Source organism: Acomys russatus, chromosome X (genome assembly GCF_903995435.1).
Source record: "Acomys russatus chromosome X, mAcoRus1.1, whole genome shotgun sequence".
NCBI lineage: Eukaryota > Metazoa > Chordata > Mammalia > Rodentia > Muridae > Acomys > Acomys russatus.
The window spans coordinates 105,134,275-105,159,850 of record NC_067169.1 but is presented as its reverse complement, the minus strand read 5'-3'; the positions used below and the strand labels follow the sequence as shown (position 1 = coordinate 105,159,850).

The window sequence follows — 25,576 nt, the reverse complement described above, 5'->3', positions numbered from 1 at the left end:
ACTGGGTCAGAACAGAGCTCTCAGCTACTGCTCCAGCAACATGCCTGCCTGCCTATTGCCACAGTCTCCTTCATAGTGATAATGGATTAACTGCAAGCTGTAAACAAACCCCTAATTAAATGCTTCTTTTTATAAGAGTTGCCCTGGTATCTCTTCACAACAGTAACACTAAGACACCAGGCACCCTTTCACCTTCCCATGATGAGCTAGGCATAGGCAGACCATAGCCAGTGGTCAAAGCAAATACGCCTTCCTCCTCTCTCTCTTCTTACTCCACTTTCTTTTGCCCCTTCGCCATCCTTTACTCTCCAGTTTTGAGTCGAACTGTTAAAATTAAAAGATTTTTGTAATGCTGCTATTGTCTCAGGGAAGAAAACTGTTAAGGAAATGATTGCAAGTTTACAGGAGGGATGTCAACTGATACTTTTATTGCCCTTAGAATTCAGCCAGTTTTATGTGCTTCCCTAGTTTACTCAGATGGTGAATGGTGTTAGAGACTTGGGCATAGATTTAGGCTTTATTTTATTTTTTAAGCTCAATATTTATTCTCTTGAAAGTTTAAAAACTTGATTTGATAGTTACTTGATGAGCAGATTGTAAAATTCTTTTAAGCCTAAGGTATGTTTTCTATTTGCTGTGAGTTTTCAAAAATAATGCAATTAACTTGAGCTACAGAGAACATAGGGGCTGCGAAAGCCCTTTAAGCCCTTTGTGATGATCTGCTTTATCATCTCCCATTCCAGATTATGAAAATCAGGTTCAGAAAGAGGGAGAGAATGTTACCTAAGATCATATACTCAACCAAGGACCAATTGGTATTTCCTTGGCACTTCCTGCCAGCTACAAATGTAGCTGTGCCAAAAATCATAACAATACAGTATTGAAGTTTTTAAGCATTAATCAGTTACACGTTGTAATAAACTTTATTATGATATTTTGAAATATTCATATTAATACAGTATTTTTAACTTAAACTTTATTAGAATTTTCATATAGAGTACTGTATTTACATAATTTCTATGCTTCCTTCTATTTCCTCCAACTTCCCCACTCCCTCTAAAATTCATGACCCCTTCTTTTTCGATCATTATTGTTACACATGTGCACACAAGCACCGACTGAGTCAGTTTAATGTTGCTTGAATGTACATGTATTTAGGACTGATCATCTGGGGTTGGATAAACTTTCAGGAAAATTGTCCCTGGAGATAACAGATTCTCCGTCTCTGAGAAGCCATTGGTCATCTGTAACTCTTCATCTGAGGGCAGAACCTTGAGACATTTTCCCAAACAGGTTGACATGTCAAGTAGTGCTGTCATTTCTGCAGGTCCTGTTTAGGCAGCCACATTGTTGATATTTCCTGTGAAATCTTAGCTTCCTCATCATATCTTGAAGTATTGCACTAAGCACTTTATGTTGGGCTGGTTTGGTTGGTATGAATTGTTTTGGCTTTTTTTTTTTTATCATGGAAAGTTTGTCTTTCTCCTTCAATGCTAGCAGATAATTTTGGTGGGCAAAGTAGTCTGGGTTGGAATCTGTCACTTTTTAGAACCTGAAGTACATTAATTTGGTCTCTTCAGACTTTTAAAGTTTCAACTGAGAAATCAGCTGTTACTATGGTGGGTTTCCCTTTATATGTGACTTATTTTTCTTCTCTCAAAGGTTTCAAAATCCTCTCTTTCTCTTTGTGTGTGAATATACATAGATACTTATATTTACATGTAGTGTACATACATACATATACATTTTTATGTATATATACCCATATAATGTTAAAGCAGTTAATATGCTGTTGGAAGCTTTTTTCTGGTCCTCTTCATTTGGTGCTCTGCATTCTTCTTGTATCAGTATGAGTGTGGTTTTCCTTAATTTGGGGAGTTTTTTCCTATATTATTGAAGTTCTATCTCATTGAACAGGGAGTCTTCTCCTTATCTGCCTTCAATTCATTAGTATTTGGTGTTTTCATTGTGTCCATAATTCTAGCACATACCTTTTGGTGGATTTTTTTTCATACTCCTTGCTTGAGTGGTCTAGTTCTTCCAGCTGATGTTCCAATCCCAGTAGTCTATCTTTTACCTGATCCAGTGTACAGTAAGGGTTTATTCTGGGTTTTCTAGTTGGATTATTGTGCCTGCCTCTCTCTGTCTCTCTGTCTGTTTCTACTTTCGCTGGTTGTGTGTCCGGTATGATATTTTGGAACCCCTCTGCTGAGTGGTCCTTTCATTCCAGGTTTGTTGTTGCCCAAGGTGTTGATTCCCAATCAGGTATGGAGATTTGGTAAGTCAGTCCTGCTTGTGTTGGTCTGTTGATTGGCAGCTGCACTATCTAAGTTAAGCACGGGAGTTGGAGTATGGCATGAGCAGGTAAGGATCTGCGGTGCTTGCCAGTCTGATTTGTGGTACCTCTGAGTTAAGTCTGTGTGGTGGTTTGAACAGCAATGCCCTCCACATCGGTTCATAGACTTGAATGTTTAGGAAGGGATGCCATTTGACAGGAGTAGGAGGCCACAGCCTTGGAGTGTGCTTTGGGATTGCAAAAGCCCAAGCTAGGCCCGATGTTTCCCTCTCTCTGCTGCTTGTGGATCCAGATAGAACGTTTAGCTACTTCTCCAACGCTATGTCTGCCTGCCTGTTGCCATGCTTCCCTGAAACCTTAAGCATGTTCCAATTTAAATGCTTAAAAAAATAAAGAGTTGCTGTGGTCATGGAGTCTCTTCACAGAAATAGAACACTGACTAAGACAGTCTGGGAGTTTGGAGACAATGTGGGTTGGTAGGACATTGGGACTCTCTCCTGATACACAGACTATTGAATCCAAAGTAGGCCTTCTTGGGGTGGGGGGACATAGGCAGTGAGATGGGTATGGGTCACTTACCATCTGGGCTGGTGCTACTTGTCCTGAGCTAGGTCTAGGAGCATGGTTAAGGTAATTGGGAATCTTAATAGAGTATTTTTTCCATAAAGGTACATAAATAGGAAGAATCTCAATAAAGTAAATTGAAAGCTAAATGCACAAATTAGCTTCCACACTCTTTGTTCTAGCTTGAGCAGCTATTCGCCAAGGCAAGCACTAAGCAAATCTACTTTAGTGATTTTATTGATGCTTTAAAAGAGGACAAGCACCCACCAGCTTTGCAGCTTTAAGTCCAGAGCCAGAATTCTAATTAGCTAAGCTCTACAACAATTTGTCAACGATTTTAGCTTTCATGTGTCAAACAAGGTTGAAGAAATTCAGTGAGCCTGAGCAAACTTGGCCAACATCAACATGTGAAGTGATAATGATTAGCATTTGATATGAGGCCTCGGTCTGCATTCCTAGCCTCATAACTGGCTTCCTGCTGTTCACCTCTGCAACATGAGGGTTAGTCTCACAGGCCTCCTTGAAATGATGCTTGTATTGGCTGAGAGCGAAGCAGCAGGCTTGGAGAAATGAGAAACAGAGTTACTGCATTTGGCTGAAGCAGATGTCTGCAACTGGCAGGGAGCCTACCAGGCCAGAGTCATAATGGGTTGCAGTGTTCGCTTGTGGCACGAGAAATGTAAGCCTGTTGAAGTTCCTATGCTGGAAGGGTTTAGCATAAGTCATTTAATCATCTCTCTGACTAGCTTCAGTGAAATTTACCTGGAGTCTGAGGTTGGTCTACACCAGCATTTCTCCCAAGTTGTGAATCTTGGAGGACGGGAAGGTGGTGACATGGGGGTTCTCAGATTGCCCAAAGTAGTATGCTACATAGAGTGTGTGTGTATATATAGTATATGCTACATAAATATTATTCTGGCCACTGAATGGATAAAATAAGCTCTCACACATTTCTATTTCTATTTGTAAAGGTATCTACATATTGTCATTGAAAGCATGGTTGTTACTATATTCATTGTAGCTTCTGTCATTTGTGCATTTTCTTATTCAGCATGTAGTACAAATACAAGATGCCTTCATGGAAGATCCACAACTTTTCTCACATTCATTTTCTAAGAAACTCAGGATCAACTTATTTTTTCCCGAAAGAAAATTCTCCAATTCAGAAATGCATTCTGGATAATTTCACACAATCCTCTTCCACCTCTGAAATACGAAATAGATTGTTCAGGGCTCCTCAGGATCAGGAAAACAGAATAAATTAGAGCTCTGAAAAGTGCAATGGCATAATTAAACAAGAAATGGATTACAGAGACTTTCTATAAAGAAAATTGAAGGGGACATGAGCTTGAATAAGCATTGGCAGGGGATAAACAAAGAAGGGATGATAGATAGCATAATGATTACCTAGGCGAGATCAATGCTAGGACACAGAACTATTCATTTGTGGCCTACAGGCTTTACGTAGGCTAGCTAGGATTAAGCAAAACAAAAAGAGCATGAAGTCTGCATTTACCACAGGTACTTCTTACTGCATAATGATCACAGCACAGTGACGTATAGAAGAGAAAAAGCAAGAAACACATTCATTATGCATTGAATATTGGAATGGATGCCTTGGAAAAACTGTTGACACGGTAGAAAGGTACCCTTACAGGTGAAGTCAATCCAGCACTTTTGCAGGCTGTGTGAAGAATATTGTAGAACAACTTCAGCAACCTCAACGCACATGCACGATGTAGCTTAAAGACGGTTCTGTGTGACTTCTCGGTATAAAACGCAGAAAGCATAAGAGTTACCATCTTCGGGATTTTTTGTTTTTTTGAAATGGTGTCTTATTTTGTAGTTCAAGCTGTCTTAGAACTATAGAACACTGGCTGGTTTTGAATACAGGGAATTCTCCCTGCCTCCACCTCCTAAGTGCTAGGATTACAGGAAGCACCACAAATGGCTTCATTTAAAATAGTTTAAAGTAATAGTTCATTAGTGTTGCATTGTTGGGGGGGAAAGATTAGATATTTTTTAATCAGAATATTTTATTATATTTTTAACATATACACTTATATTATTACACATAAATAAAATAAACTACATACCACAGGAAGAACCACGAAACAATCAGGAATTATATAAATGTTACATTCATGGTGATTTGACTATTTATATTTGGCAACCTTGGAGAAAACATCTTTCCTATCTTTGTGAGTCTAAAATGCTGAATGTAAATCAGTATCTATCCTATCTCATCTATATCAAGTTAAAACATATACCTAGACCTAAAAATATTTTAACCCCTAAACAACTAAGCTTAATTGTAAGACTAAACTATCTGGTCTTCAGCCCCATCAGAGACTTGAGAAGGAATGAAATTAATTATCTGAGTATACAATGAGTGTAGGTTAACAGCTTCCAAAATGAGAAACAAAAAATGACAGAGACAGTTTGATCATCTTCAGCCTTCTGGACCAGTACATCTGACAGACATATTTGACCATAGGTATTCTTATCCTGAAAAAATATCTGAACTTTTGCATCCCCTTTGCACAGAGGTTACAACTAATTTCTATTGTGTTTCTATGAATCTGGCTGCTTTAGACAGTTCTTACGAGTAAATCATACAGTTTTCATTTTTTCATAGCTGACTTATTTAACTTAATGTCCTCAAAGTTTGTCTTTATAGTAGTATATAGCAGGATTTCCTTCCTTTTTAGGGTCAAATAGTATTCCATTGTTTGTATTTGCCACATTTTGTTTTGCTGGGTAAATGTCAAGTTACTTCCATCCCTTGGCTATTGTGAATAGTGTTTGTCAAAAGTTTTTATCTGGATTTTAAATCTCAAATATGATACATTTATATAAGCATGTATAATATTTATTTATTAATTGTTTCTTCCAAACCCAGAGCATAGAAGTTCAAGGATACCAAACTTGACTCTTGGCTTTCTCAAATTAACATACAGATATCTCATCACCAACAACTAAATGAAACACATAAGCATAAAAGAACTGTGAATATTTTAGTATTCTATCTCAGTTTAGTGAGTCATCTGGTTACTTGTTAAACTGGTGCCTTAAGACTAGGTCCTTCCTTATAAAGAAGCTCACACATTACAGTTTTAAATTGTAAGGTTTCTGGAAAGTCTTTATTATAGAGCAGCAGCAGGAGAAAGCCTAGATAGAACAAAGGTCATTTGCCACTTATTTCCTCCTAAAACAGTAGTTGTCAGCTTAGCCACTCAGAGTCCTGTGGACAGCATAAAGACGCATGCACATGTGCTCCTGATTTGCATGTCCAGGTGCTAGATTGGAAACTTCCAGGTTAGGAAGCTCCACCTCGGCCTGATCCTCAGGCTCTGAGCAGAATAGATTACACAAGTCATCAAGGCATCTTTGGCTCTCCTGCTGCACTGAGTATTGTCTGGACTCCCCTGTTTTCTTCCAGATCCTTGGAATCATAATTCTATCTCACCATACCCCAAGATCGCCCTGGGGCTCCTTCCTGGTCAGTACTATATGTCCCAGGCTTCACCTTCTTAATCCACTATGCACTGTTCTTTAAAGTTACCCTTGACTCGCCAATTTATTGTTTCCAGTAGAGTGTCTAATGTTCTCTGTTCTCTGTATTTGGAACACCTTGTATTGGGAAATTAGTCAAAGCCCTAAATGATTCCATGGGACATGCCAATAAGTCACCACTCTGCTCCCAAACGACATGTTCCTTTTGTCAGATACTACCACTGGCCATATCTTTGTCCCTAAAATATCTCTGTCTCTGTCTCTCTGTCTCTGTCTCTGTCTGTCTTTCTGTCTCTCTGTCTCTGTCTCTGTCTCTGTCTCTCTCTCTCTCTCTCTGTGTGTGTGTGTGTGTGTGTGTGTGTGTGTGTGTGTGTGTGTGTGTCTCTCTCTCTCTCACTCACACACACACATATAATACAAATGCCATTTCTGTTGCCTCATCTGGGAAATTCATCCTAGCACAGACAAAAAGGGAGAATTTAATATCTCTCTCATTATACTTTAAATAATCAAATCCCTGGCCAACTCTCATTGATATCCAGCTACAGATGTTTTCTAAATTGTCATGTGTTTGCCATATCTTTCCCCACCCTCAATGTTCCCAAACTAACAGGACATTAAATGAGAAGATGCCTCTCCATAAAATTTGCTTATTTTACTATTTGTCTGCTTCCACATAGCATCCTTCTCATCATGTGTAATGTGCAATCAATCACATACCCCCGGGAAGGTTGTTCATTGGTCATTTACATGATTAAAGAACGGAAGAAATGAGATACTTCAAGGAATAGAGGTGTTTTAATAAATTCCAATTTGAATCTCTTTTCAGTATCTACCCCCTACTGACATAACTAGTGACTTTTGCTACCATCACCCTTTATCTGAAAGGAAGTTTCATTTTTTTCTTATGCAATAGTTTTTACATATTAAGGATGCCAGGATTATGCGAAGCCACTAAGCCTAATGGGAATCCCTATTCTGGCTGAAATAGGAAGATCACCATGGATACATCTCTGCTTCACTGCATGATCAGTAACAGCTGTTGAGCCAAACATGGGAGCCCTTTCAGAGTGTTTATTGCACAAATTATATTAGGTAAACCATAAATGCCACATCTCACTTAGTGTCATAAGACATCTCTCAATCCAGAAGCTTTCCTTGAAAGCAAAGTACTCAACAGTCCCCACATGCTCTTTTACCTGTTTGAAATTTCTTGACCAAGTAGATGAATGGAGTTCATTTGTAATGGGCCTTTCCCCGGCAATTCACCCCCAAGCAATGAGGCTAACAGGTGCAGAAAACTATAAGGCAGCTGACAACTCTTTGCTGTGTGCATGTGCACACACAAGCATGTGGATATATATATATATATATATATATATATATATATATATATATATATATATATATATGACACATATACAACTTCTGAGAATATATATTGAGCATTTATAAATTCCTTACCTGTGAATCACTTGCTTTCCAAAAGAACAAGGATCTGAGGTTACCTGCCAAGCTACAAAGCAGCAAAGACTTTATGTGTGTCCTGTATGTTTAGAAGCTCTGCTTCCATCCTAAGGACAAGAAGTCCCAGACTCGTGTTGTCTACTTTGTAGGCCTACCACTTCTGCCATGCTTTGAGCCACCTAAACTCTTCTCTAAGCACAGTTGTTCTCCTGCTGTGACAAAAGCAATGTAAGGGAGGAAGAGCTTATTTTGACCCACAGTTCAAGGGTACAGTCTGTCGTGATGGTAAAAGAATGTGAGCGAACTGGTGACATTGCATGTGCATTCAGAAAACACAGATAAGTGCTGGTGCTCAGCTTATTTTATGCTTTTTAAGTCCTTGACTTCAGTTCCTAAAATGGTGGCATTCACAGTTAGGGTGGGTCTTCCCACAATCTCATACACATAGACAGAGGTTTGTTTCCTATGCGATTCTAGACTGCCAAATCGATAACATTAACACCACAGACTCCCCCTGCCTCTGTTTTCTCATAGTGATCCTATGGAAGGCCTTCCTGGGAAACACCACTGAATAACATAAGATAGCTTAAAGCAAAGCTCTCAGGATAACCTTCTACACATATAAGTTTGTAGTAGACACTTTGCTAAAGAAAGCCAAGTATTAAAGTCCCTCGTCTACTTAAGATACATGATGAGTCAATATTTTTGTGCACAGAGGAAAGATAGAAAAAGTAATAAATACAATAGAATCCTAGACAAACAACTGTATAAATGGAAAGATCAATGAAGAAAACATATTAACAGGGAAATCAAGAACATTTCTCTCTTCTCTATAAACATTGCAATCAGTCTTTTCCAAATGAATTCACCAGTGCTAACAAACATTTGAAATACAAGAATCCTAATGAGAGAAAGAAACCCAACCTCGTCTGTTATATAAAACCTTTTGCAGATTCTTACTGTAACGATTTAGTGGCTAATGAAGATCAACCTGAAGCTTTGAGCTGTAAGAAAGAGATAAAAATTAAATTGTGTTATGAGACAAGGTTGCCACAAGAGGGAAGTTCCTGGGCTAAAAGTCTGAGAAGTAACTATTTCATCTTTTCTCCAATGTGTGTGATTTATATTTCAATATACATGCCATGAAAGAAAAAGTGTGGGACTCCTAGGGAGGAAATTCCTTATTCCCTCAGCATCAGGAGGTTTTTATATTTGTTTTGTTTTGAATGAAGATTGTTTTTCATGAAATACATTTCAAAATCCAGTTTCTAGTATTTAGGGAGCTGAAAATAGGTTCACAACCACAAACAAACAAACAAACAAAACAACAAAAACCCCCTATCATTTCTTTCCTTACATAGGTATTTGGGGATTTAGAGTCTACCCTGGGAATGGAAATGATTGAAGTCATTGTAGGACAAAGGAAATACCTGATGTGTTTGTTACAAGAAATACACAGCAAATTGTCCTTTCACCACTGTTGAATTATAAGTAGTTTAAGCATTGGTTTATTGCTTCAGGGATCTCAAAAGCAAGAGGTGCTGCTATTCTAATTGCTTCAAAATTCCCACTTGATATCCAAGTGCTTGAAACAGAGCCTGATAGGTAATTTCATCTTAGCTAAAGTAATCATTTACCCAAATCAAGCAATTTAACAAGAGGCCAAGCACAAGTGATGGGAATTTTATAGCCCAATCCATTGAAAAGTTGCATAAAATTTGTGGAAAGGTAATGAATAATTAACAATCTTAATGATTTAGATTTATTTTATTTTATATTCATGTATATATGTGTACCCCATGCATGCAGTGCCCTTAGAGGCCAGAAGAAAGCATCAGATCCAGTGAAATTTAATTTAATAGGTGGTTGTGAGTTACCTTGTGGGTCTTGAGAACCATACCCAGGTCCCCTGGAAAACTTGCAAGAACTCTTAATTGCTGAGACACAGTGGAACTGTTGCTGAAAACTCATTCTTATTGTCTTGCCACACAAAACGGAGCTGTGACACCTCCCCTCTAAGCCTTTTATACATGTTTGTTTCCAAAAGATTGTGAGACAAATATGCAATGTTGACTGGCATTGCTGTACATATATCAGCCAGCACAAATATGGTTAAACTAAGAAGGTTACAGTATAATAAAACCATATAAATGTTCATGTTGGTTACCATGTGAGAGTTGCTTAAGATGCATTTGGGTTCTGCATTATATTATCCTCACTAAACTAGCAAAGTTCTGTTAATGAAAATCATCATTCCTTCTTTCCTTTCATTCTTTTTCTTCTTTTTTATCATTAATTTTTTTTATTATTACACATATATACAATAAACTACCTACAGCAAGAAGAACCATGAAACAATCAGGAATGAATATATATATATACATGTATAAGTGTGTGTGTGTGTGTGTGTGTTACATTCATAGTGCTTTGGCTATTTGTATTTGACAGCCTTGAAGAACATCTTTCCTATCTTGGTGAGTCTAAAATTCTGAATGAAACTCAGTGTCTATCATATCTCATCTCTATCAACTTAAAACATCCACCTAGATCTAAAAACATCTGAACCCCTAAACATCTAAGTTTCATTGTAAAACTAAACTATCTGGTCTTCAACCCCATCAGAGACTTGAGAAGGAATAAAACTAATTACCTGAGTATACAGGGAGTGCAGGTTAGCAGCTTCCCAAATGAGAAGATGACAGAGACAGCAGGCTGTTTAGGATAATTAAGTAACACAAGCTAATTGTTAATTGATCAAATCATGGGCATATCAATTGCTAGTCTATTTTTATCACAAGAATATACATCTTAGATGTAACAGATATGAATCAATAGAAAGATAAGGTAAATAGTTAGATAAGGTCTTCAAAACCTCAGAGACATACAGAATATACATTTAAAGATGTTTTTATTATTTTAAAGATTCATTGACAGTGAGACAGGTTAACTTCTGGCAACACCCAGACTACATCAAAGAGGATGATGAGCATCAATGAACCTCCTTATGGAGATGACTTGAAATGTGGCAAACGAGCCACTGGGCAAATGTCCTCATTTCTACCACAGAATTCTGCTTAAAATGAGCAACCTTGGATGCAGGCAGAGTGAACGGCCAAACTCTGCCAAGACAGGGTAAGCAAGTCCTCAATAATGCCTGCCTCAGAAATATGTTTGTCAGATATATTGAGCCAGAAGGCTGAAGATAATGCTCCAATATTATAGAGTTTTGGGTGACTATTTCTCTCTCTCTCTCTCTCTCTCTCTCTCTCTCTCTCTCTCTCTCTCTCTCTCTCTCTCTCTCTCTCTCTCTCTCTCTCTCTCTCTCTCTCTCTCTCTCTCTCTCTCTCTGGAGAGAGATTCAGAACACCACCAGGGCTTCTTTATAACTCTGCATGGTACTAGCCAGCACATATTCTGTCTTTAATCCACACCAAACACTTGGCATGCATTCTCTTTTTTGTAACCTTGAAACCTATCTTTATGAATAAAGAAACCAAGAAATGAACGACACACATTGTAAGTGTCAGTGCCAGAAGTAAAAGCAAGTGTTTCTGACTCCATAGCCAGGCTGCTTGCCCGTTCTGGTGTCTATCAGCAACTAGCTTTATATACTGTGAGCAGAAAGACAATGATGCTTTCTATAACAGTGGTTCTCAACCTTCCTAATTCTGTGACCCTTTAATACAGTCCATCATGTTGCGATGACCCCCCAACCATAAAATTACTTTCATTGCTACTTCACCACTGTGATTTTGCTCCTGTTATGAATCATAATGTACATATTTGTGTTTTCTGATGGTCTTAGGCAACCACCATGACAGGGCTGTTCAACCCCCTAAAGGAGTCACAACCTACAGCTTGAGAACCTATACTCTATAGTTTGAATATGGTTTACCCTCCAACTTATTATTGGGTAAAATCTCCAAAGTCACATATTAATGGTATGAACAGAGAATAAGCTTATCTTACCATGTTTATAGATGTGCATTCTTTTTAAAGTCACTGGTATTAAAGAAGATCATTAGAGTGGAGTCCCAATAATTAGGTACTGGTATTTACAAGAAAAAGTAGACAGGCCACACATATATGCACATGATCCCTCTTCCTCTTGTAGAGATGTTCTTAGATGCCTCGAGACTCTGACAAAAGGAAGACTAAAAGCTCTAGATTTTGTAGCAACAAAACCAGGAGACAAAATAAATCTCTATTCTTCTCAAAACATTTTGCTGCAGGTGTTTTGTTACCGTAACAAAAAAGTGGATTAATAAAAGGTACATTTTATATTCAACAGGTGTGTTATAAGGCAGCTAAATTTGACATCCATTGAAAGTAATGTCATATTTTGTCATATGTAAAGAATTCTTTAAGTGTATGGCAAAACCAATTTCTTACTTGGAAGTCAATGCCCTTTATGGTCTAGCTCCATCCACATTTATATATTTATTTCTTCTTTCTCTATTTCACATTCCTTCTGGCTCAGTTATTGATTTAACAGAAAGCAGTGAGAACCTTTTGTAGTTATACATACCACAGATTAGTTAACATATATAAAAGGAATTTGTTTCTTACAATTTTGGACAGTAGAAATTCCAAGATAAAGGCTCCAAGCCATTTGGGTCCCCAGTGATTGCCATCATCCTGGATTGAAGATCACTACCTACTCACTATGCTCTCACATGGAAGTGAAATCAGGAGAGGGTAGAAAAGTAGGACTCTATCTACATCTCTGGTATCACTTATAAAAACACTAATACCTTTGGGGTCAACCTCCCATTCCCATGATCTCATCTAACATTAATTATTTCCTAGAGGTCCTGCTGCCAAATCTTGTTGGGGATTGGCTAAGCCTCTGGTATATGAATTTTTGTGACAATACTATTCAGTCTGTAGCACATCTCCACCAGCTTAAAAATGAAATACCCCTATTTCTGTCCGAACACTAGCAAATCTAAGCAGTTCAGGATAGTTGACCATTTACTTAATCAGACTTTGTTATTAAAGATATTTGAGAGTTATTCAAATCAGGTATCATAAAGAGGAAAAAATATGTAAACATGTAATTGGAGACATTTTATTCAATAAACATTTACTAGAATTGGTATAGGTCCTGGTGTTATAAGATAAACACTATCCCCACCCTTCAGAACTCTTCAGTATTGAACACTATGATCTCTGCTAATTGTAGACCAGGTAGCATTGTCTTATGGTTACATATGTTGAAAAGTCTGTGTTCATTATAGACATTGCCTTACCTTAACCCCATAAGCCACTGTAATGGTTTTCCCTCACAGCAAAATGATTCTTAGCAAATCAACTCTGCACCAACTCTCAATCCCCAAGGAATTTATTTACTATATTTCTAATTTAAATATAATTACATCATTAACTCCATTTCCCTTCCTCCTTCTAACTCCTCTCATATCCTCTCCTTCCAATGCACCCCATGATGCAACTTACCCATTTTCTTCTCATATTCCTGGCCTCTTTTTCTTTGATTATTATTATTATTACATGTAGATACATGCGTATGAGTGTATATAAATCTCACTGAGAAGGGAAAATAGTTTAGACATGGGGGGAAAGATGGAATGAAGGAACCGGGTGGGGGAGGGGTGGGGATAGGAACAGGAAGGATGAGGTGGGGGAGGATGGAAGAAGAGAGTCCTTAGAGAGACAATTAGATTGGGAGGCATCTCTGGAACAGGTAGGACAATGGAAACTCCCAGGAATCTATGAAGGTGACCCTAGATAAGACTCCTAGTAATAGGAGATGCGGAGCATGAACTGGCCATCTCCTATAACCAGGCGAGACATCCAATGGAAGGATTGGATACCAGGCCAGCCACAAAACCTCTGACCCATGATTTGTCCTGCATACAAAATGTGCAGGGGTAAAAGACAGAGAAGAATTTGAGGGAAGAGCCAACCAATGACTGTCCCAGCTTGAGAACCATGACTTGAGAGGAAGCTGCACCTCCTCCCACTCTGACACTATTAATGATATTCTGGTTTACTTTGCAAGCAGGCGCCTAGCATAATTCTCACCAGAGAAGTTTCACCTAGGAACTGGTGGAAACTGATGCAGGACCCAGAGCCAAACATTAACTGGCACTTAGGGAATCTTGTGGAAGAAAGGAAGGATTGAAGAAGCCAGAGGAGTCAAAGATACCACAAAAAGATTGACATAATCAACTAACCAAGGCCCATAGGGACTCATAGAGACTGAACTGCCAACTGTTATGCCTGAATTTTGAGAGACTCCCTGAACAGATCACCCAAAAGCCAAGTCCAAATGCAATGGCAATAAAGTCTTTATTGCAGGTTCGAACCCGAGCCACATCTCCCATGCACTGGCACAGCAGATATAAGGGAAGTGGCCTTTAGTATCAATTAAGAGGGGTTTTTATAAGTTTTAGACAAAGAAATGGGTTTTACAGTATATGATTGGATGACATTTGGGCAGAAAAGCTGCAGCCAGGGAGTTATAAGCCTTGGCATTTCATGGTTGGGTAATAGGTGTAGGGGCGAGTTGGCCTCTAGAAAAGATTCGTTGAAGCAGTCCTGGGGGCGTTACAAACTTTTGCCTGGCTTCTCATAATTGCTTGTTGCTATGTGCCAGACCACCTGCTTGCTGGTCAGTTTGACCATCAGAGAGTGTATTTGGACTTTCCCAAGGTGAGCTGATTGTGCTGCTGGGGATTATTTTTCTGTTTAGACAGGTTTGTGGCTTTTCTGGAATCTGGGTTCAGCCATTGGCTAGGTTTAACACAAAATGGAGTTTCTTTTTCAAAATGGAGTTTGTCTAGTCCTTTCACCAACCAGAGAGCGGACAGACCTAGGCCCTCTGCAGCTGGGTCTTCATGTGGGTCCTTAACAGGAGGAGCAGGACCTATCTCTTACTCTTTGGCCTGCCTCTAGATCCCTTTTCCCTAACTGGGGTGCCTTATCTAGCCTCAGTAGAAAATGAGCCTACTCTTTTTTAAAAAAGATTTATTTATTTTATTTATTGCATATGAGTGCTTTATCTGCAGAAGAGGGTGTCAGATTACATTATAGATAATTGTGAGCCACCATTTGGTAGCTGGGAATTGAACTCAGGACCTCTGGAAGAGCAGATGCTGCTCTTAACCACTGAACCATCTCTCCAGCCCAGAAAATGTGCCTACTCTTACAGCAACATGGTATTCCAAGACTGGTTGATATCCATGGGAAGGCTCCCCTTTTCTGAGGAGAAGGGGAGGAGGGGGGATGAGATGGAGGGAAGGAGAGAGGGAGGAACTGGGAGAGGAGGGATAGGAGGGAGGGAAAGCTGCAATCTGGATGTAAAGAAAATGAATAATCAGTACTTTTAAAAAGATATGACTGTAGAGCATTTTCTTAATTAGTGATTGATGGGAGGGGCCCAGTGTATTGTGGGTGATGCCATGCCTGGGCTGGTTGTCCTGGGTTCTATAAGGGAGCAAGCTGAACAAACCATGGGAGCAAGCCAATAAGGAGCACTCATCTATGGCTGCCCTGATGGAGTTCCTGTCTTGACTTCCTTCAGTGATGGACTACAATATGGAATTTTAAGGCAAATAAAATCTTTCTTCTCCAAGTTGCTTTTGGTCATGGTGTTTCCTCACAGCAATGATAACCCTAAGACAAATGTGCCTCATAGTGCATTTCCTTGCCCTTTGGCTTTTTTAGTCTTCCTAACCTCTCTCCTGTAATGTTCCATGATTCTTAGGTGCAGGAGTTGTGTTGTAGCTGTCTCCATTGGGGCTGGGCTCTCCATGATCTATTGATAACTGCATCTGTCTGGCTGTGGATAGTCTCCATTTCCTGAAAAGAGAGGTTTCTTTGATAAGGGAGCTTTGTATATACTAAAAATCCCACTCTACTGAAGAATAATTTATATAAAGCAAAATCCAGAAGAATTTGATGGAGACATCCCATTTAAGGCTGAGTGTACCAAACTCTGTGATTTCCTGCATAATGTCTGGCTGTGGGTCTGTATTTGTTCCAATCTGCTTCAGGAGGAAGCTTCTCTGATGCTGAGTAAGGCACTGGTCTATTATTACTATAGCAGAATGTCATTACGAGTCTCTTTAAAAATAGACTGATAAAATCACTGGAGTCAAACAAAACCATACTTCCTAGAACACAAGCTTGTGTCTGTTAAGTTAACGAATAAGGTTGTGTTGAGGATCTTGCTGTTCAGAGTTCAATAATTTTTTCGTATCTTAGTTTTTAATATATAATTTTATATTTTTTTCATTCTAATTCATAGATATTTACTTTATTCCTGTGAAGGTCTAAAATGTATATGAATGTAGCATGGTTTTATTTTACCAGTGTCCTCAGAAACAGCAGTGACAATTTTATATAACTTCCTGTCACTTTCTCTCCTGAACCATCCATTTTCTTCCACTTCTATTTTCATATTCAAATTACAGATTTAAAGATCTTAAAAGAATAAAAATTCCATCTCTTATGTGAAAGTTTAAACTGTGTAAACTAATAGGGACTTACGTGTTAGAGTCATGATCACAAAATACATTTCCAATATTTGTTTAATCATTTTAACATGATTTAGAAGTATTTGTTAATACAGTTTTATAAGAGATGTAATCAAATGGAATAGATTTCAGAATGAAGCAATTGGATTCATACACACACACACACACACACACACACACACACACACACACTTGCATCCTTGAGAAATTCAGGAAAATTAACTAAAATACCATCAGCAACAATAAAATGGGAGCTCATATAAAACCAAGTCATCGATTTCTGTTCCTACTTTGTCAATACAGCATCCTAGGATGCATGCACTCAGATTTGTGAACACCCAGAAATATCTGCAACAAGTTCAAAATTAAATATATATATACCTTTATGGAGCATCATTTTGTTGCATATCTTCAATTAGAGTCTAATGTCTCTTAGCTTAAGTCAATCCTAGGCATTTTGCATAGTGCAATGGTGAGTAAGATGAACACTAAGAGTTTATGGTATAGAAAAGAAGTAAAGGCCTGAATAAATAAATAGCTGGAATGTCACATGGAAGATGAGGTTCAGGTGGAATTTTATGGAAGGCAGAATGGTTCCTCATCCTAATTCTTCTTTTTATTCTTTGTTGTAGTTGTTGTTTTCCTGGTACCCTCCATCTTCTTTGGCTCTTTCTGCTCCCTCTCGTGTGGAGTGCCCTGAGCTCTGAGAAGGATCTGATGGAGACATCCCATTTAGAGTTGTGTGTTCCAAGGACTTATCTCTCTGGGTCATGTCTGAATTTGTTCTCATCTACTATAGGAGGAAGCTTGTCTGATTATGGCTGAGTAAGACATTGATCTATGAGTATAGGAGAATATCATTAGGAGTCATTTTATTGTTACATTTTTTAAAGACCAGTACTGTTTGCTTCTACTCTAGGTCCTTGTGATATAATGTCTCTGGTGTTTGGTCACCCAAGCAGTGTCAGGTATGGATCCCCACTCATGAAATGGGCTTTATGTCAAGTCAGACATTGCTTGGTTACTACCACAAGTCCTGTGCCACCATAGCCCTCACATATCTTGCAGACAGGACAGATTGTAGGTCAAGAGTTTTGTGTCTGGGTTGGTGTTTGTTTCTTCTTTTAGTAGCCTACAGAATTCCTTCCTGCACCAAAGACACTAGAACATATATGTGAAAGCTCCCTGCAGGAACCAGCTCAACTTCTCCATGTTCAACGAGATATATAGTGTTGTTCTCAGCAATGGAACCCCACTGTCAGTTTGTGGAGAGCAACACTTTGTATTAGCAACAATCCCAGTAATCCAATTTGGGGATTCCCATAGGACCCCTCCCTTGGCCAACACCTCAATTGAATGCAACCCAGTCCAAGTACAGGAAGCCTTATTTGGAGGCAAAGAGATGGCTAGTAGTAGTGGTTCTGTTTCCCCCATGATTAGGAGACCTTATTAGGATCACCTTCATGTATTTTAGGAAGTTTCCACTGCACTAAGTTTTCATAGCATCCTTCTAATGCCTCCCAATTCCAGCCGTCTCTTCCCACATTCCTTCCCTCTACCATATCTCCTCTTGCTCTCTCCACCTGATATTCCTGTTCTGGTCCCCCACCCCCACTGCCCCCAATCCACCCATACAATCAATTCTACTTCTCCCTCCTAGGGAGATCCATGTGTCCATCCCACCCCTAGGCCCTTCCTCTATATTTAACCTCTCTGGGTCTACAGACTGTGGGTTGTAACCCTTAATTGCATGATGTTACCACTTTACATGGGGGAAAAGATGGTGTAAATAATACCAAGGACATTAAAATAGGAAGCAGTCCTGAATTCCCTAACTGGACTCAGTCTAATTATCCAAGTCTTTATAGACAGAGACTATTCTCTAATTGGCAGAAAGGACATTTAGTAGCAAGGAAAGTAAGAGAGATTGCAAGCAAGAGTAGAATTACATATGCCATACAGGAAAAAGGCATAGATAGATAAGAGGTTCCCCAGATAAAAAGCCAGCAACAAATGGGATGAGCTCAGATAAATGAAACCCAGGAAAACTTCCTGGAAGAACTGGTTCTTCAGATAAACTTTAGAACTGAAAGTTGCAGAAGTGAGAGACTAGTCCATTTAGACGGGAAAAAAAGCTATGAAAGGAAAGTGAAACATCACAGGACATGTGGAAAGAAGTTGTTGGCAAATGTTCAAGTGACCATTAGCTGTAGAAAGTAAGGCCAAAAATATAAACTAGTACCAGACCACAAGGGCTTCAAATTCATGCAGTAAAGTATATGAGCTTTGTTCCAAAGGCATTTCAGTTTCATGGAAGCTTTCTGAACAAAAAGATGAAGTCATTAAATCTACAGTTAGACTCTTGACCTGACATCATTCTGATGGCTCTGTCTGTATATTGGCAAAGCATTACCCATTTTATTATTGAGCGTTTTTCTTACATATGTGACCTTATATAGGTTGAACATTTGTGCCTTGCCAGAATGTGTGTATTGAAATCCAGTCTCCATCGGGAGGCTGTTTATTTGGGAGGAGCCTTTGCTGGGTAGGTGATTACATCATAAAGTCAGAGTCTTGGTGAATGTGACAGTGCCCCTCAAAAAGAGACTGTAAAGGACTCTCCTGACCCCCTTCTGTCAGGATACACAGCAAAGAAGATGACATCTAAAACTAACAATGAGGCCCTCAGCAGACCATTCATTCTATTAGTGCCTTGATCTTTAACTTCCTAGCTTCTGTTTTGGATTAGCTGCCAAGTCTATAGGCTAAAATGAAGGGGGTTTTTGGAATAAATTCTTTCTTGGATTAAAACTAAGATTTGGGAAATATTTTAACTGAATATAAATAAAGATACAGCATGTTTAAAAATTTCAGAATGTCACTAAACACATATAAAGCAGAATATCTATGGCAACAAATGACTACCAAGAAGAGACTTGATACCTTAGCATCATGTTCAGGAGGAGGAGGAGGTCCCCTTCAGTCACAGTCATAGGGAAGGGGGATGGAGTGAAAGAGGGAGGGAGGGAAGAATGGGAGGTTGCACAGGATGGGATAACAATTAAGATGTAATATGAATGATTTTATTTTTCAATTAAAAAAACATTAAAAAAGTAAAAATAAATAAATAAATAAATAATAAGGGTGGGCTCTAAGGATGGTAACACACACCTGCAATCTTGGTGATGACAAGTTTGAAGCTTGTCTGGGCTAGATATCATGACCCTGTTAGAGGAAAGAGACAAAGCTAAGAAGAGAAGGAGAAAGGGAGGTAGGAAGGGATGGGGAGAAAGAGGAAAGAGTTTCAAAGTAGTGTCTACCTTAAGGGTTCTGTACTAGGAAACTACAAAGAGAAAAACAATGTAGAGAAAAGATGTAATAGAGAACCAAGTATCATTTAGGGAAAAATTTTTAAAAAAAGAAAAAGAAAAATGAAAAAAAGAATGCAATTAAACCTGGTTCTCTGGGGCTGGGGCTGACTGGAAGATCTTTAGCCAGACCTATATGGACAATAAAGAAGGCAAAACTAATTAGTATCAGAGGCTGACATGTAACCCACAGGTGGTCTGTTTGTCTGGCATATGGGAGGCACCTAAAGAATATTAATATAAGGAAGATAAAAATGACATTATCATAGATACAACACATATTGTAAGGAGAAATAAGGGCAATATGAGCAATTTTAGAATATACCAACTATTAATTTATTTAATAGACTTGGAGCTCTTGATGAAATCAACCAATTACTTAAAAAGCCACAAACCTTCAAAATCCCACTCAAAAGTAAATCATAACCTTAATAGTCCTCTGTCTATTAAATAAATTGAGCTCGTAATTTAAAACCTCTCTAGGAAGAGAACTCTAGGCCTAGACAATGTCATTAGTGAATTTTACCAAAGATTTTAGCAAGGAATATACTAAATTTATATAAACTCTTCCATAACCTTGAAATTGAAAGCACTTTTCAACTTTTTCAACAAGACCAGCATTACCCACAGATCACACAGCTCTCAAAAGAAGAAAAACAAATGGCTACTAAGAATTTTGAAAGGTGTTTCCTGTCTTTAGCATAAGGTCAATGCATATTAAAATTACTTTGAGATTACATCTTACCTGCACAGTGAAGAATCACATTTGAAGCTAGCTTGTGAAGCTTGTTGAGACCCGGTGTCAAACAAATCCTTAATAACAGCAAAGGGGCACAAAATCACAAAAGAACAGCAATAAAACAGCCCTCATTTAAAAAAGGAAATTTTGTGTGCCTCAAAAGAAACTGTTAAAAGAATGAGAGGGGTGGGAAACCACTAAACAGAACAGAAGGAAATACTTGTGAATTAAAATGTACTGACAGCTTACTTATGGGCTACCTGTGTCTGTCTGTCTGTCTCTATCTGTATCTCTATTTATATATATCACACCATACTAAAGGAAAGAAACACCCCATTGGAAACACAGGCAAACCCAATGTACAAATGACAAGTCAGTCACAAAAACATGTGCAACATGTTTACCCACTAAGAAAATGCTAATTAAATTCTGCCACAACCATAAGGGAAAATTTAAAATGAAAAGATGAAGAAAAAAATCAAAAGAATAAACATTGATAGTGGAAGAGAGGGAAAGAAAGAAGTCGAAATAACAGAAAAACCTAAGAAACAGGGGAGACAAGGAGAAAACGACCTGGATTACTTTGCGTCTGTGTTCCTGCACTAGCTCCTTGCCCTCCTAGGCTTCTGCTAGGATTCCAAAGCAAGACTAGAGGCCAAAATCTTTGTCCATGTTCTCAGCACCTGGGAACTCAAGAACTGGCAGCCTCAGATGGGTGTGGTGGCTCATATGTATCATCTCAGCATTTAGGAGTTTGGGGGCAGAAGACTGTTATGAGTTGGAGACCATTGTTGGCTATAGAGTTAGTTCCAGACTCCTTTGGCCTGTACTTGGAGATCCTGACTCAAAACAAAACAATAATATCAATGAATGCTCTGTTGAGCAGTCATTTGTGCTTGTTTGTAAGAGGAAATCAATTTGAATAGGCAAAGTATCAAATGCCTTCATTTGATTAGACAAAGGGCTAGCTAAGCCCCCTGCTTGAATTAACAATAAAGAATGACTTCTTAGATGTATGTAACTCTTGTTTATTGAAACTTTTCTCCCTATTCCTTAAAGGCATAGAATCTTAAGGTAAGATCTATCTATCTATGTATCTATGTATCTATGTATCTATCTATCTACCTACCTACCTATCTATCTATCTATCCACCTACCTACCTACTTTTCTTTTTCTTTTGGATGGGGTGTCGAGAAAGGAGTTTGCTGTGTAACCTTGGCTGTCCTGGAACTCACTTTCTAGACTAGACTGGCCTTGAACTCTCAGAGGTTAGTTTCTGCCTCCCATGTGTTGAGATCAAAGGTGAGCACCACCACATCCCAACAGCAAGAAATTTCTAAATGAGAATACAAAGGAGTGAAGATCTCCAGTGCACTATGTGCTGGCTACTTTATGTCTACTAGACACAAATTCTAGTCATTTGAGAGGAGAGAACCCCAATTAAGAAAACACCACCACATGGCCAGTCTACATGCAAGCCTGTGGAGCATTTTCTTCATTTGTGATGGATTGGGGAAGGCCCAGCCCATTGTTGTTGGTGCTACCCCTGGACTGGTGGTCTTGGGTTCTATAAGAAAGCAGACGGAACAAGCCATGAGGAGCAAGCCAGTAAGCAGCATCCCTTCATGGCCTCTGCATAAGTTCCCGTCTCCAGGATCCTGCCCTGCTTGAGTTCCTGTCCTCACCGGTTTTGATGATGAACTATTATATGGAACTGTGAGTGAAATAAACCCTTTCCTCCCCAAGTTGTTTTTGGTCATGGTGTTTCATCACAGCAATAATAACCCTAACTAAGATAGGATGAATGAAGATAGGTACAGAAAGAAGGAAGGAAGGAAAGAAAGAAAGAAAGGTTGAATTTTAGCAGAATTGTTGATTGTTGAATTGCAGTGGCTTCTCAGAGGTTTCGTTTTTCACTTTGCAGCCCTCCTACAATAAAGGCAAATGTCAACAAACACCTCTCACTGATGCTTGGCAAACTAACACAATGTGCTTGAGCTGAAGCTGAGTTTTATTGCTGATGATATTTTGGCTAGTCTCTCTAGAAGCCATATTACATCAAATAATTTTTTCCAGTGCTGAATATTTAACCTAGGGCTTCATAAATGCCAAGCAAGTGCTGTACTATTGAATCTACAATCCAAGTGAGTCATTGGCAGTGTGACTCAAAAGTGGACCATAACAGAATGTGTTCAGTGCTCACAGAATCATGTAAAAAGGCAAACAACCTAATGGGCTAGCACCCCTGTTTAAGGACACGGAGTGAGCCTGGCCTTAGAGAATCCTGGTCCCTGATCCCTGGTGACCATACTTTTCTAGGAGCTCTTTCTCATGCATGCTAACTTCAGCATTGCTCTGGGAAGCTTCTAAATCCAGCAGCCTGTATTTTTCCCTTCTGGTTAAGAAATCAACACAGTTAACATGTCTTATTGTAAAAGAATCTTTAAAACAATAGAAACATCTTTAAATACCAGATTCTGTAGGTCTCTGAGGTTTTTGAAGAGCTTATCTAGCTATAGAATCATATCTATCTGTTACACCTAGGATGTATATTCTTGTGATAAAAATAGACTAGTAATTGACATGACCATGAGTTGATCAACTAACAATTAATTTGTATTAGTTAACTATCCTAAATAGCCAGCAATAGCAATTTCAAGGTATTGGAAGTAAACCTTGTATTATAATTGAGTTGTATGGGTACACTACCTCACAATAGAGTAGAAATATCTGTAATGTGTGAGAAAACTAGTTTTAATTTTGAATTCTATACCAATGTATCAAAATTAAACTGATTTTACATCAATATACAAAAATCTATACCAGCAAATTAAAAATAACCTTATTTGTATGTAACAGTGCAGGCCTTAAGTTGAGGAGTAGATTCAATAATCTACTTTTTGTCCTATCATCCTTGTATATTTTAAAGATTCTTTGACAGTACAACAGATTAACTTCTGGCAACACCCAGCCTGCCTCAAAGAGGATGATGAGCATCAAAGAACCTCCTTAAGGAGATAGCTTCAAATGTGGCAAACCAGCCACAGGGCAAAATGTCCTCATTTCTGCCACAGGCAGAATTCTGTCTAAAATTGGGCAGGCTTGAATTCAGGCAGCGTAGACAGCTAGACTCTGCCAAGACAGGGTAAGCAAGTCCTCAATAGTTCCTGCCCCACAAATATATATATATATATCAGATATATTGGGCCAGAAGGCTGAAGACCATGCTCCAATGTTATAGAGAATTTTAGGTCACTGATCAGGCAACAAACTGTCTCTGTCATTTTTTCACTTTGGAAGCTGATCACCTGTACTTCCTGTATACTCAGCTAATTAATTTTATTCCTTCTCAAGTCTCTGATGGGGTTGAAGACCAGATAGTTTAGTTTTACAGTTAAGCTTAGTTGTTTAGGGGTTAAGATGTTTTTAGGTCTAGGTAGATGTTTTAACTTGATAGAGATGAGATAGGATAGATACTGATTTACATTCAGAATTTTAGAGTCACCAAAATAGCAAAGATATTTTCTTCAAGGTTGCCAAATACAAATAACCAGAACAGTATGAATGTAACATTTATACAATTCCTGATTGTTTCATGGTTCCTCTTGTATGTAATGTATTGTATTCATGTGTTTAAAAAATTGTAAGAAAGAAAGAAAGAAAGAAAGAAAGAAAGAAAGAAAGAAAGAAAGAAAGAAATCAACACAAGAGTGTGAAGAAGCAGCAAAAGCGACCCCTGGATGGACCAAACTGTGCGCCTCTGTATTCCCCAAGTCCAGCGCCAAAGTCCACAACAGCCACCAGGCCCAAAAGAAAAGCCGAAAGGGATGCTAAAGGAAATAAAGCCAAGGCAAAGGAGGAGCCACAGAGAAGATCTGCAAGGATGCCTGCTAAACCTGATCCTCCAGAGCCAGAGCCCAAGCCTAAGAAGGCCCCTGCAAAGAAGGGAAAGAAAGGTGCCCAAGGGGAAGAAGGGGAAAGCTGATGCCAGTAACGATGCGAATAATCCTGCAGAAAATGGAAACGCCAAGACAGACCAGGCACAGAAAGCGGAAGGTGCTGGAGATGCCAAGTGACGTGTGTGCATTTTTGATAACTGTGTGCTTCTCGTGACTGTGCAGTTTGAAATACTATTTTTTTTATCAATTTTTATTTTGTTTTTTATTTTTTATTTTTTTCAAGACAAGGTCTCTCAGTGTAGCCTTGGCTGTCCTGGACTCTCTTTGTAGCCCAGGCTGGCTTCGAACTCACAGTGATCCACCTGCCTCTGCCTCCCAAGTGCTGGAATTAAAGACCTACGCCACCATGCCCAGCCATCAATTTTTATAAAAGCAGTTTTGTTTTACTTTTTTAACCTATGATGTTAGCACACAGAACATTTCATTGTTTGACGAGTGGGGGGGGGGGACTGACCGTGTGTCGATAACAAAATGTCTCCCAAGATAGATTGATGATGGAAAATAGCTTTCCCTGATAATTTTGAAAAACTTTGGCTGGCTCCCAGGAGAGACAATGCTGGTGTTGACATATGTGGCCACCATGGCACAAAACACTTTGTGATGTGGGAAAACTCTAAATTCATTTTTGTATCCTCCTCCCCTGTACCATCAACATAGACTTAACTCCCTTAAAACCAGAGACCAGTTGGAAGCTGACCCCAAAAATGTTTTTCCAGTCTATTGGATGATCTGGACTTTGCAGTCCATTGTCCTCAAAAGAGCAGTGGTTCCTTTTATAAAAGACTGTGGATCTTCAGATTGATAATTCTGCCATTTCCATTTCATTTCCTGAAAGTCAGGGTCGGTTTGTGAAAAGTTGTTAAACAACATCCTTGATGCATAATGTCAACCCTCACTCTAAGCTACTCCCCCCTTTTCAAAGCATTGAATGAAGATTTCATTGGGTTTTATAATGGCTTTCTGATTTTGTTAGTCTATACAAGCAGGGAATTTGGAAGTTCTTATATACAGTTAATGATTATCTGCCCACATCCTGTCTGAAATACTATGATTGTTTATGAAAGGTATCTTTAATAAAGCTGGATACAGTTTTAAAAAAAGAAATCAATGTGGAAGTTCCCCAGACCCCAGGAGTCAAGCAATGTATGTAGTTGGCCAACAGCTT

General features: G+C 38.7%; 1 pseudogene; it reads left to right on the top strand.

Moving 5' to 3' along the window:
• Nucleotides 1-24,528, top strand: part of LOC127185449 (non-histone chromosomal protein HMG-17-like) — a 38,001-nt pseudogene extending 13,473 nt beyond the window's left edge.
• Nucleotides 24,529-25,576: the final 1,048 nt, after the last annotated feature.